This window comes from Bos taurus, chromosome 29 (genome assembly GCF_002263795.3).
Source record: "Bos taurus isolate L1 Dominette 01449 registration number 42190680 breed Hereford chromosome 29, ARS-UCD2.0, whole genome shotgun sequence".
In the NCBI taxonomy this organism is placed as follows: domain Eukaryota; kingdom Metazoa; phylum Chordata; class Mammalia; order Artiodactyla; family Bovidae; genus Bos; species Bos taurus.
In genome coordinates this window covers 21,069-38,740 of record NC_037356.1, presented here as the reverse complement: position 1 = coordinate 38,740, position 17,672 = coordinate 21,069, and the positions used below count along the sequence as shown (strand labels likewise).

General features: G+C 53.6%; 2 pseudogenes; both read right to left on the bottom strand.

The window, feature by feature from the left end:
• Positions 1 to 13,081: 13,081 nt before the first annotated feature.
• On the bottom strand, positions 13,082 to 13,201 carry LOC112444933 (uncharacterized; annotated as a pseudogene).
• Positions 13,202 to 16,612: 3,411 nt separating this feature from the next.
• LOC112444973 (uncharacterized) lies at positions 16,613 to 16,732 on the bottom strand (annotated as a pseudogene).
• Between the last annotated feature and the right edge of the window lie 940 nt (positions 16,733 to 17,672).

Here is a 17,672-nt window from a genome sequence, read left to right as displayed (position 1 = left end):
CGGGTCTTTGAGGTCCCCATCGCAACTTGAGAGGAACCCCCAGCTTCCCGCCACAACTCAAGAAAAACCACGAAATTCTCCCCTCAAGGCGAGATGAGGCCCTTTTCCAGAGCAGTGTCACCAGAGAAATCCTACGTTCCCTCTAGAAACGTGAAAGGGTACTTGACATTCTTCATGCAACTCATGAAGGTCCCCACGATACCCATCCCCACGTGAGAGGAACACTAAGTTTCATGCCACAACTCAAGTAGAGACCCGTTTTCCACTCCTCTTCTCGAGATGAGGGTCTGTTCCCCTGCTTCTTCTGCAAAGGAATCCTGACGTTCCTGCCGCACCTCAGGAGGAGGCCTTTCCCACCATGAAACTCGAGAGGAACTCCACGGTTCGGGCCACCATTTGAAAAGACCCCGAACTCCCCATCCACTTGACATAAGGCCTCATTCCCCTGTAACGACTCGACTGTCACCCCGAGTATCAACTCACAACACGAAGGGAGTACTGAGAGCCCTGTGACACCTCTAGAACTAGCCCTAGATCCCTACCTCAACTCCACAGGAGGCCTGATACCCATTTTCCACCTCAAGAGGGAAGTAGTTCCATGCCCCAACATGAGACGACGTCAGACTCCCCAGTAGAATTTCCATAGGCAGCCTGAGATCCCTGTCACAGCTGGAGAGGAATGCTGAGTTTCCCGCTTCAACTCGAGATGAGGCCCTAGTCCCCTGCACCAACTCGAGAGGAATCCCGAGAGGCCCCTCACAACTCGAACGGATTCCTGACTTTCCAGAGACAACATGAGAGGCTCCCTTCGGTCCACAAGTAAACGAGGGAATGCACACTTCCGGCCACAACTCGAGAAACATATACAGATTCACCTTTCCATGCTAAATGAGGCCTCATCATCCTCCCGTGAATCCAGAGCACTCCCGGGCTCACCCTTGCAACTCGAATGGAGACTTGACTTTCCTGAGGCAACGCGAGAGGCTCCCTGAGTTCCCCGTGGTACCTGGAGAGGAATTCCAAGCCACCCGCCGCAATTCAAGACAAACCACGAGATTCCCCCGTCACGCGAGATGAGGCCTTTTTCTCCCACAGTGCCTCGAGAACAATCCCAAGTTCCCTCTCAGAACTCGAGAGGAGGCTGGACTCCCTTCATGCAACTCAAGGGAGCCCAGGATCCTCATCACAACTCGAGATGAAAGCTGAGGTTCCCGCCACAAGTTGACAAGAGCCCCATGTTTCCCACCTCATCTGAAGATGAGGGCCCATTCCCTGCTTCAACTCAAGAGGAATCCCAACTTCCCCTCACACCAGAAGAGGAGGTCTGTCTCACCTATTGAGTCTCGAGTGGGACCCCGTGGATCCTGCTTCAAGGAAAAAGGACCCCAAGTGCCCCTCAGCTCGAGATAAGTCCTGATTCCCCTGCACCGGCTCCAGTGGAACCTCAAGTATCCCCTCACAACAAGATGGGAGGCCTGTCTCCCATGCTGATCCTCTAGAAAAAGCCCAAATTCCCTGCCTGAACTGTACAGGAGCCCTGACACCCCTTAGAGAGCTCAAGAGGAATGCAGAGTTCCATGCCTCTACACCAGACAAGGCCTGACTCCCTCGTTGAACCTTGATAAAAAGCCCGAGATCCCTGTCATTGCCGGAGAGGAACACTGAGTTTCCCGACTGAACTCTACACAAAGCTCTATTCACCGGCAGCAACTCGAGAGGAATCCCGACGTGCCCCTCGCAACTCGAGAAGATAACCGACTTCTCATTGGCAACACAAACAGGTCCCTGAGGTCCCCGTCGCAACTTGAGAGGAACCCAAGCTTCCCGCCACAACTCAAGAAAAACCACGAGATTCTTCCCTCAACACGAGATGAGGCCCTTTTCCAGAGCAGTGTCTCCAGAAAAATTCCACATTCCCTCGCGACAGGGTACTTGACACCCTTGATGCAACTCAGAAACCTCCCGAGACACCCGTCCCCATGTGAGAGGAACACTGAGTTTCACACTACAACTTAAGAACAGCCCCGTTTTCACACTCCTGAACTAGACATGAGTGTCGATTCCTCTGTTTCATCAGTAAAGGAATCCCAAAGTTGCTGTGTCCCTTCAAGAGAAGGCCGGTCTCACCTTGAAAGTCAAGTGCATCCCCGGGAGTCGTGCCTCAATTTGAAAAGTCCCCGATTTCCCCATCCACTTCAGATAATCCTGATTCCCCTGCACTGTCTCGAATGGAACCGAGAGTACCGAGTCAAAACACAAAGGGAGGTGAGAGAGCCCTGGGGCACCTCAAGAAAAAGCCCCATATCCCAAGGCCAACTCGAACAGGAAGCCTGATAACCCTTTTACACCTGAAGAGGGAAACAGAGTTCCATGTCTCCACACGAGACGAGGCCTGACTACCCTGTGGAAACTCCATAGGATCCCTGAGATTCATGTCAGTACTGGAGAGGAACCTTGAGGTTGCGGACTCAACTCAAGATGAGGCCCTATGCCCCTGCACCAACTGAAGAGAAATTCTGAGAGGCCCCTACCAACTCGAATGGAGACTTGACTTAACTGAGGCAACACGAGTGGGTCCCTGAGGTCCCCATCGCAACTCGAGAGGAACCACGAGTTTCCTGCCACAATGCTAGAAAACACAGGAGATTATCCCCTCAACGAGAGATGAGGCCCCTTTCCGCTGCAGCATCTTGAGAGAAATCCCACCTTCCCTCTTGAGCCTCGAAAGGGTACTTGACACCATTCAGGCAACTCAAGAACTTCCCCGACAAACCTGTTTCCACTCGAGAGGAACACCGAGTTTCCCGCCACAACTCACGAAGAGTTTTCCACTCCTCCTCTCGAGATGAGGGTCCATTTCCCTGCTTTGTCTGCAAATGAATCTCGACTATCCTGCCACACCTCAGGAGGAGGCTGTTCTCATCTTGAAACTCGAGAGGAACTCCAGGGGTCGGGCTACGTTTTGAAAAGACCATGATGTCCCCATCCACTCGAGATAAGGCCTCATTCCCCTGCGACAACTCGAATGTCACACCGAGTATCAACTCACAACACGAAGGGAGGCTGAGAGCTCCATGGAGCCTCTGTAAAGAGACTGAAATCTCTACCTCAACTTCACAGGAGGCCTGACACCCCTTTTCCACCTCCAGAGGGAAGCGGAGTTCCATGCCCCAACACGAGACGACGTCTGACTCCCCAGTGGAAAATCCATAGGAAGCCCGAGATCCCTGTCAAGCTGGAGAGGAACCCTGAGTTTCCCACCTCAACTCGAGGTGAGGCCCTAGTCTCCTTCACCAACTTGAGAGGAATCCCGAGAGGCCCCTCACAACTTGAACGGATTCCTGACTTCCCAGAGACAACATGAGAGGCTCCCTTAGGTCCCCGTGGCAACTCCAGGGAACCAACTCTTCCGGCCACAACTCGAGAAACACATGGACATTCCCCCTTCCATGCAAAATGAGGCCTGATCCCCTTCATTGACTCCAGAGCACTCCCGGGCTCGCCCTCGCAATTCGGATGGAGACTTGACTTTCCTGAGGCAACACGAGAGGCTCCCTTAGTTCCCCATTGTACCTGGAGAGGAATCCCAAGCCACCTGCCACAACTCGAGACAAACCATGAGATTCCCCTGTCAATGCTAGAGGAGGCCCATTTCTCCTGCAGTGCCTTGAGAGCAATCCCGAGTTCCCTCTCAAAACACAAGAGGAAGATGGACTCCCTTCATGCAACTCATGGGGGCCCAGTATCCCCGTCCCAACTCGAGACAAAAACCGAGGTTCCCGCCACAAATTGACAAGAACACCGTGTTTTCCACCTCATCCGGAGATGAGGGCCCATTCCCTGCTTCAACTCAAGAGGAATGCCAACTTCCGCTAGCACCAGAAGAGGAGGTCTGTCTCACCTGTTGAATCTCGAGTGGAACCCCACTGATCCTGCTTCAAGGAATAAGGACACCGAGTACCCCCTCAGCTCGACATAAGTCCTGATTCCCCTGCACCGGCTCCAATGAACACCAAGTATCCCCTCATAACAGGATGGGAGGACTGTCTCCCCTGCTTATCCTCTTGAAAAAGCCCAAATTACCCGCCTGAACTCGATGGGAGCCCTGACATCCCTTGGACAACTCGAGAGGAATGCAGAGTTCCATGCCTCGACACCAGACGACGCCTGACTCCCTCGTTGAACCTTGATAAAAAGCCCAAGATCTCTGTCACTGCCAGGGAGGAACACTGAATTTCCCGACTGAACTTTAGACACGGCACTCTTCGCTGGCAGAGACTCGAGAGGAATCCTGACGTGCCCCTCGCAACTCAAGAAGAGACCCGACTTCTCTGAGGCAACACGAGTGAATCCCTGAGGTCCCTGTCACAACTTGAGAGGAATCCCAAGCTTCCCGCCACAACTCGAGAAAAAACACGAGATTCTCCCCTCAACACGAGATGAGGCCCTTTTCCAGAGCAGTGTCTCCAGAGAAATCCCACGTTCCCTCTGGAAATGCAAAAGGGTACTTGAAACCCTTGATGCAACTCAGGAATGTCCCTAAGATACCCGTCCCCACGTGAGAGGAACACTGAGTTTCACGCCACAACTCAAGAAGAGCCCCGTTTTCACCCACCTCATATCGAGATGAGTTTGGATTCCTTTGCTTGATTGCAAAAGGAATCTGGAAATTGCTGTGTTCCAAGAGAAGGCCGGTACCACCTTGAAACTTGAGCCTATCCCCGGGAGTCGTGCCTCATTTCAAAAACACCCCAAATTCCCCATCCACTCCAGATAAGCCTGATTCCCCTGCACTGCCTCAACTGGAACAGCGAGTATCGACTCCAAATACATAGGGAGGTATGACAGCCCTGAGGCACCTCGAGAAAAAGCCCCAGATCTCAAGGCCAAGTCTACAGGAAGCCTGATAACACTTTTACACCTGAAGAGGGAAGCGGAGTTCCATGTCTCCACACGAGACATGGCCTGACTCTCTTGATGAAACTCCATAGGAACCCCGAGATCCATGGCAGCACTGGAGAGGAACCTTGAGGTTCCAGCCTCAACTCGAGATGAGGCCCTATGCCCCTGCACCGACTGAAGAGGAATTCCGATAGGCCCCTCGCAACTTGAACGGAGACTTGACTTAACTGAGACAACACGAGTGGTCCCTGAGGTCCCCGTTGCAACTCAAGAGGAACCTCGAGTTTCCTGCCACAACGCTGGAAAACACAGGAGATTATCCCCTCAACAAGAGATGAGGCCCCTTTCCGCTGCAGCATCTTGAGAGAAATCCCACCTTCCCTCTTGAGCCTTGAAAGGGTACTTGACACCATTAAGGCAACTCAAGAAGTTCCCCGACATACCTGTCTCCACTCGAGAGGAACACCGTGTTTCCCACCACAACTCAAGAAGAGCACATTTTAACACTTCTCCTTTCGAGATGAGGGTCCATTCCCCTGCTTCATCTGCAAAAGAATCCCGATGTGCCTGACGGATCATAGGAGGAGGCTGTTCTCTCGTTAAAACTCGAGAGGAACTCCAGTGGTCGGGCCACCATTTGCAAAGACCACAATGTTCCCAACCACTCGAAGTAAGGCCTCATTCACAGCACGACTCAATTGTCACCCCGAGCATCAACTCATGACACGAAGGGAGGACTGAGACCCCGTGGCGCCTATAGAAATAGCCTGAGATCCCTACCTCAACGCCACAGGAGGTCTGACACCAGTTTTCCACCTCGAGAGGGATGCGGAGTTCCATGCCCCAACACAAGACGATGTCTGACTACCCCAGTGGAATCTCCATAGGAAGCCTAAGATCCCTGTCGGAGCTGGAGAGGAACCCTGAGTTTCCCTCCTCAACTCGAGATGAGGCCCTAGTCCCCTGTACCAACTTGAGAGGAATCCTGAGAGGCCCCTCTCAACTTGAACGGATTCCTGACTTCCCAGAGACAACATGAGAGACTCCCTCAGGTCCCCGTGGCAACTTGAGGGAACCCACACTCCCGGCCGCAACTCAGAAACTCATGGAGATTCCCCCTTCCATGCGAAATGAGGCCTGATCCCCCTCCCATGACTCCAGAGCACTCTTGGGCTTGCCCTCGCAACTCGGATGGAGATTTTACTTTCCTGAGGCAGGACAAGAGGATCCTTGAGTTCCCTGTGGTACCTGGAGAGGAATCCCAAGCCACTAGCCATAACTCATGACAAACTACGAGATTCCCCTGTCCACGCGAGATGAGGCCCTTTTCTCCTGCAGCACCTCGAGAACAATCCCGAGTTCCCTCTCAAAACTCGAGAGGAGGCTGGACTCCCTCATGCAACTCAAGCGGACCAAGGATCCCAGTCCCAACTCAAGATGAAAGCCGAGGTTCCCTCCACAAGTTGACAAGAGCCCTGTGTTTCCCACCTCATTTGGAGATGAGGGCCCATTCCCTGCTTCAACTCAAGAGGAATCCCAATTTCCCCTCAGACCACAAGAGGAGGCGTGTATCACATTGAATCTTGAGTGGAACCCCACGGATCCTGCTTCAAGGAAAAAGGACACCGAGTGCCCCTCACCTCGAGATAAGTCCTGATTCCCTTGAACCTGCTCCAATGGAACCCCAAGTATCCCTTAACAAGAAGACGGTAGGCCTGTCTCCCCTGCTGATCCTCTTGAAAAAGCCCAAATTCCCTGACGGAACTCGACCGGAGCCCTGACACCCATTGGACAACTCGAGAGGAATGTAGATTTCCATGCCTCAACACCAGACGAGGCCTGACTCCCTAGTTGAACCTTGATAAAAAGCCCGAGATCCCTGTCACCACCGGAGAGGAACACTGAGTTTCCCGACTGAATGTGAGACATGGCCTGGTCGCCGGCAGTGACTCGAGAGGAATCCCAACGTGCCCCTCGCAACTTGAGAAGAGACCCGACTTCTCTGAGCCAACACGAGCGGGTCCCTGAGGCCCCCGTCACAACTTGAGAGGAACCTCAAGCTTCCCACCACAACTTGAGAAAAACCATGAGATTCTCCCCTCAACGCAAAATGAGGCCCTTTTCCAGAGCAGTGTCTGGACACCCTTCATGTAACTCTGGAAGGTCCACGAGATACACGTCCCCACGTGAGAAAAATACTGAGTTTCTCGCCACAACTCAAGAAGAGCCGCGTTTTCCTCTCCTCCTCTCGAGATGAGGGTCCATTCCCCTGCTTCGTCTGCAAAGGTCTCCCGACATTCCCGCAGCACCTCAGAAGGAGGCCGTTCTCACCTTGAAACTCGAGAGGAACTCCATGGGTCAGGCCACGGTTTGAAAAGACCCCAAAGTCCCCATCAACTTGAGATAAGATCTCATTCTCCTGCAACAACTCGAATGTCACCTGCAGTATCACTCACGACATGAAGGGAGGACTGAGAGCCCCGTGGCACATCTAGAAATAGTCTGAGATCCCTAGCTCAACTCAACAGGAGCCCTGACACGCCTTTTCCACCTCGAGAGGGAAGCAGCGTTCCATGCTCCAACATGAGATGACGTCTGACTCCCCAGTGGAATCTCCATAGGAAGTGCGAGATCCCTGAAAGAGCTGGAGAGGAACCCTCAGTTTCCTGCCTCAACTCGAGATGATGCCCTAGTCTGCTGCACCAACTAGAGAGGAGTCCCAGAAGGCCCCTCAAAACTCGAATGGATTCCCAACTTCCCAGAGACAACATGAGAGGCTCCATCAGGTCCCCATGGCAACCCTCATTGGTTCCCCCGAGGGAACCCACACTTCTGGCCACAATTCAAGAAACACATAGAGATTCCCCCTTCCATGCGAAATGAGGCCTGATCCCCCTCCTGTGACTCCAGAACTCTCTCAGACTCACCCTCACTACTCAAATGGAGACTTGACTTTCCTGAGGAAACACGAGAGGCTTCCTCAGTTCCCAGTGTTACCTGGAGAGGATCTCAAGCCACCTGCCTCAATTCGAGACAAACCACGAGATTGCCCCGTCCACCCGAGTTGAGGCCTTTTTCTCCTGCAGTGCCTCGAGAGCAATCCCAAGTTCCTTCTCAAAACTCCAGAGGGGACTGGACTCCCTCATGCAACTCAAGGGGGCCCAGGATCCCAGTCCCAACTCTAGATGAAAGCCGAGGTTCCCTCCACAAGCTGACAAGAGCCCCGTGTTTCCAACCTCATCTGGAGATGAGGGCCCATTCCATGCTTCAACTCAAGAGGAATCCCAACTTCCCCTTGCACCGCAAGAGGAGGACTGTCTCACCTGTTGAATCTCGATTGGAACCCCTCGGATCCTGCTTCAAGGAAAAAGGACACCAAGTGCCCCCTCAGCTCAAAATAAGTCCTCATTCCCCTGCACCGCCTCCAATGGAATGCCAAGTATCCCCTCACAACAGGATGGGAGGTGTCTACACACTGAAATATCAACATTATAAACAGAGCCAATACTCAAACTGATTCCAGTGAAAACTATACACTATTCAGAGGTACATGTTAAGATGGAAGGTCTTTTAGACAGGTGAAAGTAAAAGATACCCAAGCTAACACGGACAGAAAACTGACGTGGCAACATCACTGTCAAATAGTGTCTAAAGAAAGAAGCATTACTAGCAATAAAAAAGAACATCTCATACTGATACAAGTTCAGTCTAGCAAGAAGATGAGGATTCTAAACTTGAATGTACCTAATAACATAACCTCAAAATATCAATACATAAAAACTGACAGAAATAGAAAAGGAGTAACAGCCGAGTTCATAATCCCAGTGGGAGACGTTAAAGACACATCTCTCCTGGAACTGGGCTCCCTGGTACGTAGTCACCTGCAACCATGAAGTACCTGAAATGTGGCTGGCTCTACAATGAGATGCGCTGCAAGCCTGAAACACATGCTGGATTTTAAAGACTTAGCATGAAAAAAAGAACGTGAACTATTGCATTAGGTTTTATCATGTTGATTACACACTGAAATGATAATATTTGGGGTGTGTTAAAATAAAATATATTACAGGTAATTTCACCTACTTCTGCTTTTACTCAACGTGGCTACTGGAAGCTGAATTACATGAGTGACATACCTGATGTAACTGATACACACGGAACACTGCATTCCCACTGATACATATTATTTTCAAGAGCCCAACGAACATATAACAAAAAGAACATGTATTGGGCTATTAGGAAAGCTCGAATTATTTCAAAAGACTGAAATAATGCAGAGTATACTTAGGGACTGCAATGGGCTGACAGTTTATGGGCCCTCAAACTTCACCCCGCATGTGGTGATGATCCTAGGAGGCAGGCACTCTGGGAGGGGTCAGGCCAGGAAGGAATGGGCTCCCGTGCTGCGAGGACAGGGAGAAGCAGCAGGCAGTCTAGGAACCAGGAAACATGACTCACCAGACGTGGCACCTGCTGATGATCTTGGGACTCCCCAGCCTCCAGGACTACAAGAAACAACTTTCTGTTGTTTATCAGCTAGTCTACGGGATTTACAACAGTAGCCGAAAAAGACAGGGCTCTTTGATAGTGAAAAAGACAGGGCTCTTTGATAGTGAAGGACAGGGAAGCCTGGCGTGCTGCAGTTCATGGGTCACAAGGAGTCCGACACGACTTAACGAATGACCACCACCACCACCACCACCACGAGTTGATCTGAGTTAAGACTAAAACGGAACTCATGGCTTAGGCTATTTAGTCTGTTTCACACAGGCCAAAATGACTCGTATATTTTAAAGTATTTATCCAAAAGTGCCCCTTGATAGCATTTTACAGCCTGTACATAATAGGATGAATACTTTAAAAAAAATTTACTAGTCTATACTTCTAAAATATAATATTTCAAAATATTTTCCTATAAGAGACTTTGAATATTTTTTCAGTAACTCTCCCTCTTTCCCTCCATGACAGGCACTGAACAATGTTGAGGAAAAATCAGTTTGGTGCTAGGAAGTAACTGGCAGGATACGCGTGCGCCCGGGGCCTGGGGACTGAGATGAGGGGTGCGGAGGTATCGGTGCCCTCCCACCCCCGGCCGCTCCAGACCCGGCCGCGATCGCTGAGCGGGGCCATCCGGCCCCCCCGATCCCATTCGCTGCCCAGGCCCGCGCGGCCCCGGAGGTATTGGTCTTCGGGGCCCGCCGCCTCCCAACCCCTGCGGCCCAGGGGCCTCTGAACCTCCTGCGGGCCTAGGCGCAGGGAAACTTGAGCACCCAACTTCCCCAGCACCTGTCCGGTGCCCAAACCCACCAGAAGCCAGGGAGACACGGTCGACGGAGCGCCTCAGCCACGCCCCTTCACACTACCGACGCCCCCCTTTGACCCCACGCCAAGCCCTCCACCTTCCTGAGAGAGCAGACAAGCCACAGGCAGGCACACAGACAGACACACAGACACTCGCACACACCCATGCCAAGGGAGACACCTGGCCTGCGCAAGCTCCTCAGCCAGAGCCAGAGCACCTGGGAGAGGCCGGGGGCAGACGAACCGGCCGGCGGCTGGCTGTCAGAAGATACAGAGGCAGAAATACATGAAGATTCCGAGACAGACTCCAAGACGGCAAGAGGAGATACACACACACACACACACACACACACACACACACTTGAGTGTGGTCTTTGGAAATACTTGTGTTCGTAGTTGCTGGGTTGAGCCCAACTTTAATACAACCCATGGACTGCGGCCCATCAGGCTCCTCTGTCCGTGGCATTTCCCAGGCGAGGATACTGGGAGTGGGTTGCCATTTCCTTCTCCGGCGGGATCTTCCCGACCCAGGGATCAAACCCCAGTCTCCTGCGCGCGGATGCCTTGCCATCTGAACCAGGACATTGCTAATTCCCTAGGCAAAATACAAAGAATAGAGCTCGTGTTCTACTAAATGGAAAGATGATTTCAAAAACAGAAGCTGTCCTTTGTTGGTATCTTTGAATCTTTATGTAGTTTTCGTTGATTTTTACTGTTAAGGCTAACTGAACAAGGCAAGAGAGAAACCCCAGAATTGAAAAGCAATGGACGTTTTTGAAAGAAACATGTGCAGGTGAAGCTCTCTTCCTTTTTGAGAGATGGTTAAATGCAAAATCTTGATTCAACACATATGACTTTTGTGCACTTTCTTTCAAATCTCCATGACGAAGCCCTAAGGAGTCCAGGAAGAAAGGAGTAGAGGGGCAGACAAAAAGAGCAACCTTTCCCCTTGGTGCCATCGCAACCAGCTGCTTAGTTCCTTCATCTCAAGGACTATCATCTGGGCTTCTCTGGTTTGTCTGATTCTTGTTTCGGGGACCGTTTCTCATCACAAGGCTGTCAACAGTGGGGGTGGGGTGTGTGTGTGGGGGGGGAGCCCTTCTTTCCATTCCACATGAGACCCAGTGGACAATCCAGGCCCTGCCCACTGCATTGAGTGTGCAGCAACAATATCAACGGTAATGCGGGTGAACAATGCGTATTCCTGGAATCCACTCCGTTGGCTACTGACTGTGTGTGGTGGTGGTCTGGAACCTAGACCTGGAAGCTTTCTGGATGATTGCAAATGACACCAAAGTCTGAGGACGATGGAAGATCTTCACATTTCTGCAAGAGCCACACACCTCCAGAAGGAACCACAAGACTTGCCTGAAATGGTCAAGGTATAAGTACTGGACTCAACGTTGGAAGGTCTCCACCTTTGCTATGGAAGTCAAACGATCTTTCTTTGAAATGAAAATGGAGCATACTGAACGTTCACATGCTTCTAGAGCATTTGAAAAGCCCTAACTTGTAGAAATCTGCTGTACGAGTTCCTTGAAAGCAAGAACCTCTATGTATGGATATGTCTTCATGCCTTAGATTGTGCCTCGAATATAGTGTACACATCAACCCAGGAAAGGAAAGAATTGAATCGCCAAATAGACACAGAGATCAAAAGTGCCGAGCCAAGTGACCCCTTGAGGCTTCCAAGAGCTTTTCTGTCTTTCACACACTAAGTAAATACTGAGCACCTACGATGAGCTAGGAGGCATGTAATAAGTTTCAGGGAATAGAAGGCGGAGAGAAGAAGACACAGAGTTCCTGCTTTCACTGAGACGACTCTAATGATACATCACAGGCAGATCCTTTGAGAACCTATAGAGGGGCCTCTTCCCTCACCACAAAACCTGGGTGTCAGGGAAGGCTTTCCAGAGGCACCATTTCGTTGAGGTCCATAGGTTGAACCTAGGTAAACCAGGGTTGAGATGCAGGAAGAATTTCAGGCAGGGAAAATAGCATCTTGGAAGGCTATGTGACCAGGGAAACTTAGGACATTCAAGAAACGAAAAATGCCCTATGGGATGGAAGCCAAAGAGTGCAGAGGGCATTCCAGGCAAAAGACATCAGAGAAGAACGTGAGGAGCAAGCCTGAAGGGAAGTGGTCGTATCTTCAATATGCTGGGAAAATACGAGAGCCGTTGGAGCAGGGAGGTGACAGCATTGCATCTGCATTTCCAAAAGGTCATCTTGCTCCACATCACTAATGATTGGAGAGGCTCAACTCCAAACTCCAAGGAGGGACCACTTCACATGAGTCCGATTGGGCCTCACTGCGATGTCTGTCAATAACCAATGCTGGAGAAGATGTGGAGCAAAGGGAACTCTCCTCCACGGTGAGTAGGAATGGGCGTGGGTAGAGCCGGTATGGAAAAGAATATGGAGGTTCCCGAAGGAACTAAAAGTGGAAGTAGCCTATGGTTCAGCAGTCCGACTCCCAGGCATAGATACACCCACGGTATAAGTGAACAAGATAGATGCCCCGTTTGGGCACATCTATCTGTGCGTGCGTGCGCACATGCGCATGCGCGATGGCCTGCGAGGCAGGGGGTGGGGCGGGGGCTGGGGCTCTGGCTGGAGTCCGTGCAAGCCCCGGGATTGCCTGAGGCAAGCCAAAGGAGCCCCAGATGGAGACGGGACTGCCGGTCGTCGGGTGTCCTGGAAGCCGAATGCGAATGCGGAGGGGCTCGCGGGCCGCGCGGAGGCAACCCAGGTCTGCAGCGGGAGTCGGGGCCCCGGCCAGCCGCTCCCCGCGGCCCGGGAGGGGCTGGGGCTGCGGGGGGGATCCAAGAATCGGGACGCGCGGCGGGGGCTAAAGGACCTCTTCTGGTAGGCAAAAAGCCTCGAGCACCCGGGATTCCCAGGTGGTCTCCCATCCAAGATCCTAACCAGGCCCGACCCTGCTTAGCTTCCGAGATCAGACGAGATCGGGCGCCTTCAGGCTGATAGGGCCGGAGCCGGAGGCGGTTGGCGCGGGGCGCCCTAAGAGCCTTGCGCTTCGCCTCCCTTTCGCTCTGCCCTGCAGGTCGGGCCAACGGGCCGCACCTCTCGTCGGGGGGCGTGCTGTACTTGAGCCGCAAGACCGCGACCGGACTCCGGCCTGCTGACGCCGGCCCGCCCCCCGAACACCGCCAATACCAGACCAGCAAGCGCCTGGCCGGGCCCGGGGGCCCGAGGGGCTTCCAGGAGCCCCCATTGACCGGGAGGGCGTGCGTGCGTGCGTGCGCGCGGGGCCTGGGGGCTGGGCTGAGGGGTGCGGAGGTCTCGGCGCCCTCCCACCCGCGGCCACTCCAGACCCGGCCGCGCTGGCTGAGCGGGGCCTCCCCCGGATCCCATTCGCTGCTCAGGCCCGCGCGGCCCCGGAGGTGTCGGTCTTCGGCGCCCGCCGCCTCCCAACCCCCGCGGCCCAGGGGCCTCTGAACCTCCTGCGGGCCTAGGCGCAGCGAAACTTGAGCGCCCAACTTGCCCGGCACCTGTCCGGTGCCCAAACCCAGCAGAAGCCAGGGAGGCGCGGTCGACCGGAGCGCCTCAGCCCCTCCCCTTCGCACTACCGAGGCCCCCCCTTTGACCCCACGCCAAGCCCTCGACCTTCCTGAGAGAGCAGACGAGCCACAGGCAGGCACACAGACAGACACACAGACACTCGCACGCACCCACGCCAAGGGAGACAGCTGGCCTGCGCAAGCTCCTGAGCCAGAGCCAGAGCGCCTGGGAGAGGCGGGGCCAGACGAACGGGCCGGCGGCTGGCTGTCAGGAGATACAGAGGCAGAAATACATGAAGATTCCGAGACAGACTCCAAGACGGCAAGAGGAGATACACACACACACACACACACACACACACACACACACTTGAGTGTGGTCTTTGGAAATACTTGTGTTCGTAGTTGCTGGGTTGAGCCCAACTTTAATACAACCCATGGACTGCGGCCCCTCAGGCTCCTCTGTCCGTGGCATTTCCCAGGCGAGGATACTGGAGTGGGTTGCCATTTCCTTCTCCGGCGGGATCTTCCCGACCCAGGGATCAAACCCCAGTCTCCTGCGCACGGATGCCTTGCCATCTGAACCAGGACATTGCTAATTCCCTAGGCAAAATACAAAGAATAGAGCTCGTGTTCTACTAAATGGAAAGATGATTTCAAAAACAGAAGCTGTCCTTTGTTGGTATCTTTGAATCTTTATGTAGTTTTCGTTGATTTTTACTGTTAAGGCTAACTGAACAAGGCAAGAGAGAAACCCAGAATTGAAAAGCAATTGACGGTTTTGAAAGAAACATGTGCAGGTGAAGCTCTCTTCCTTTTTGAGAGATGGTTAAATGCAAAATCTTGATTCAACACATATGACTTTTGTGCACTTTCTTTCAAATCTCCATGACAAAACCCTAAGGCGTCCAGGAAGAAAGGAGTAGAGGGGCAGACAAAAAGAGCAACCTTTCCCCTTGGTGCCATCGCAACCAGCTGCTTAGTTCCTTCATCTCAAGGACTATCATCTGGGCTTCTCTGGTTTGTCTGATTCTTGTTTCGGGGACCGTTTCTCGTCACAAGGCTGTCAACAGTGGGGGTGGGGTGTGTGTGTGTGGGGGGGGGAGCCCTTCTTTCCATTCCACATGAGACCCAGTGGACAATCCAGGCCCTGCCCACTGCATTGAGTGTGCAGCAACAATATCAACGGTAATGCGGGTGAACAACACGTATTCCTGGAATCCACTCCGTTGGCTACTGACTGTGTGTGGTGGTGGTCTGGAACCTAGACCTGGAAGCTTTCTGGATGATTGCAAATGACACCAAAGTCTGAGGACGATGGAAGATCTTCACATTTCTGCAAGAGCCACACACCTCCAGAAGGAACCACAAGACTTGCCTGAAATGGTCAAGGTATAAGTCTTGGACTCAACGTTGGAAGGTCTCCACCTTTGCTATGGAAGTCAAACGATCTTTCTTTGAAATGAAAATGGAGCATACTGAACGTTCACATGCTTCTAGAGCATTTGAAAAGCCCTAACTTGTAGAAATCTGCTGTACGAGTTCCTTGAAAGCAAGAACCTCTATGTATGGATATGTCTTCATGCCTTAGATTGTGCCTCGAATATAGTGTACACATCAACCCAGGAAAGGAAAGAATTGACTCGCCAAATAGACAAAGAGATCAAAAGTGCCGAGCCAAGTGACCCCTTGAGGCTTCCAAGAGCTTTTCTGTCTTTCACACACTAAGTAAATACTGAGCACCTACGATGAGCTAGGAGGCATGTAATAAGTTTCAGGGAATAGAAGGCGGAGAGAAGAAGACACAGAGTTCCTGCTTTCACTGAGACGACTCTAATGATACATCACAGGCAGATCCTTTGAGAACCTATAGAGGGGCCTCTTCCCTCACCACAAAACCTGGGTGTCAGGGAAGGCTTTCCAGAGGCACCATTTCGTTGAGGTCCATAGGTTGAACCTAGGTAAACCAGGGTTGAGATGCAGGAAGAATTTCAGGCAGGGAAAATAGCATCTTGGAAGGCTATGTGACCAGGGAAACTTAGGACATTCAAGAAACGAAAAATGCCCTATGGGATGGAAGCCAAAGAGTGCAGAGGGCATTCCAGGCAAAAGACATCAGAGAAGAACGTGAGGAGCAAGCCTGAAGGGAAGTGGTCGTATCTTCAATATGCTGGGAAAATACGAGAGCCGTTGGAGCAGGGAGGTGACAGCATTGCATCTGCATTTCCAAAAGGTCATCTTGCTCCACATCACTAATGATTGGAGAGGCTCAACTCCAAACTCCAAGGAGGGACCACTTCACATGAGTCCGATTGGGCCTCACTGCGATGTCTGTCAATAACCAGTGCTGGAGAAGATGTGGAGCAAAGGGAACTCTCCTCCACGGTGAGTAGGAATGGGCATGGGTAGAGCCGGTATGGAAAAGAATATGGAGGTTCCCGAAGGAACTAAAAGTGGAAGTAGCGTATGGTTCAGCAGTCCGACTCCCAGGCATAGATACACCCACGGTATAAGTGAACAAGATAGATGCCCCGTTTGGGCACATCTATCTGTGCGTGCGTGCGCACATGCGCATGCGCGATGGCCTGCGAGGCAGGGGGTGGGGCGGGGGCTGGGGCTCTGGCTGGAGTCCGTGCAAGCCCCGGGATTGCCTGAGGCAAGCCAAAGGAGCCCCAGATGGAGACGGGACTGCCGGTCGTCGGGTGTCCTGGAAGCCGAATGCGAATGCGGAGGGGCTCGCGGGCCGCGCGGAGGCAACCCAGGTCTGCAGCGGGAGTCGGGGCCCCGGCCAGCCGCTCCCCGCGGCCCGGGAGGGGCTGGGGCTGCGGGGGGGATCCAAGAATCGGGACGCGCGGCGGGGGCTAAAGGACCTCTTCTGGTAGGCAAAAAGCCTCGAGCACCCGGGATTCCCAGGTGGTCTCCCATCCAAGATCCTAACCAGGCCCGACCCTGCTTAGCTTCCGAGATCAGACGAGATCGGGCGCCTTCAGGCTGATAGGGCCGGAGCCGGAGGCGGTTGGCGCGGGGCGCCCTAAGAGCCTTGGGCTTCGCCTCCCTTTCGCTCTGCCCTGCAGGTCGGGCCAACGGGCCGCACCTCTCGTCGCGGGGCGTGCTGTACTTGAGCCGCACGACCCGCGACCGGACTCCGGCCTGCTGACGCCGGCCCGCCCCCCGAACACCGCCAATACCAGACCAGCAAGCGCCTGGCCGGGCCCGGGGGCCCGAGGGGCTTCCAGGAGCCCCCATTGACCGGGAGGGCGTGCGTGCGTGCGTGCGCGCGGGGCCTGGGGGCTGGGCTGAGGGGTGCGGAGGTCTCGGCGCCCTCCCACCCGCGGCCACTCCAGACCCGGCCGCGCTGGCTGAGCGGGGCCTCCCCCGGATCCCATTCGCTGCTCAGGCCCGCGCGGCCCCGGAGGTGTCGGTCTTCGGCGCCCGCCGCCTCCCAACCCCCGCGGCCCAGGGGCCTCTGAACCTCCTGCGGGCCTAGGCGCAGCGAAACTTGAGCGCCCAACTTGCCCGGCACCTGTCCGGTGCCCAAACCCAGCAGAAGCCAGGGAGGCGCGGTCGACCGGAGCGCCTCAGCCCCTCCCCTTCGCACTACCGAGGCCCCCCCTTTGACCCCACGCCAAGCCCTCGACCTTCCTGAGAGAGCAGACGAGCCACAGGCAGGCACACAGACAGACACACAGACACTCGCACGCACCCACGCCAAGGGAGACAGCTGGCCTGCGCAAGCTCCTGAGCCAGAGCCAGAGCGCCTGGGAGAGGCGGGGGCAAGACGAACGGGCCGGCGGCTGGCTGTCAGGAGATACAGAGGCAGAAATACATGAAGATTCCGAGACAGACTCCAAGACGGCAAGAGGAGATACACACACACACACACACGCACACACACACACACTTGAGTGTGGTCTTTGGAAATACTTGTGTTCGTAGTTGCTGGGTTGA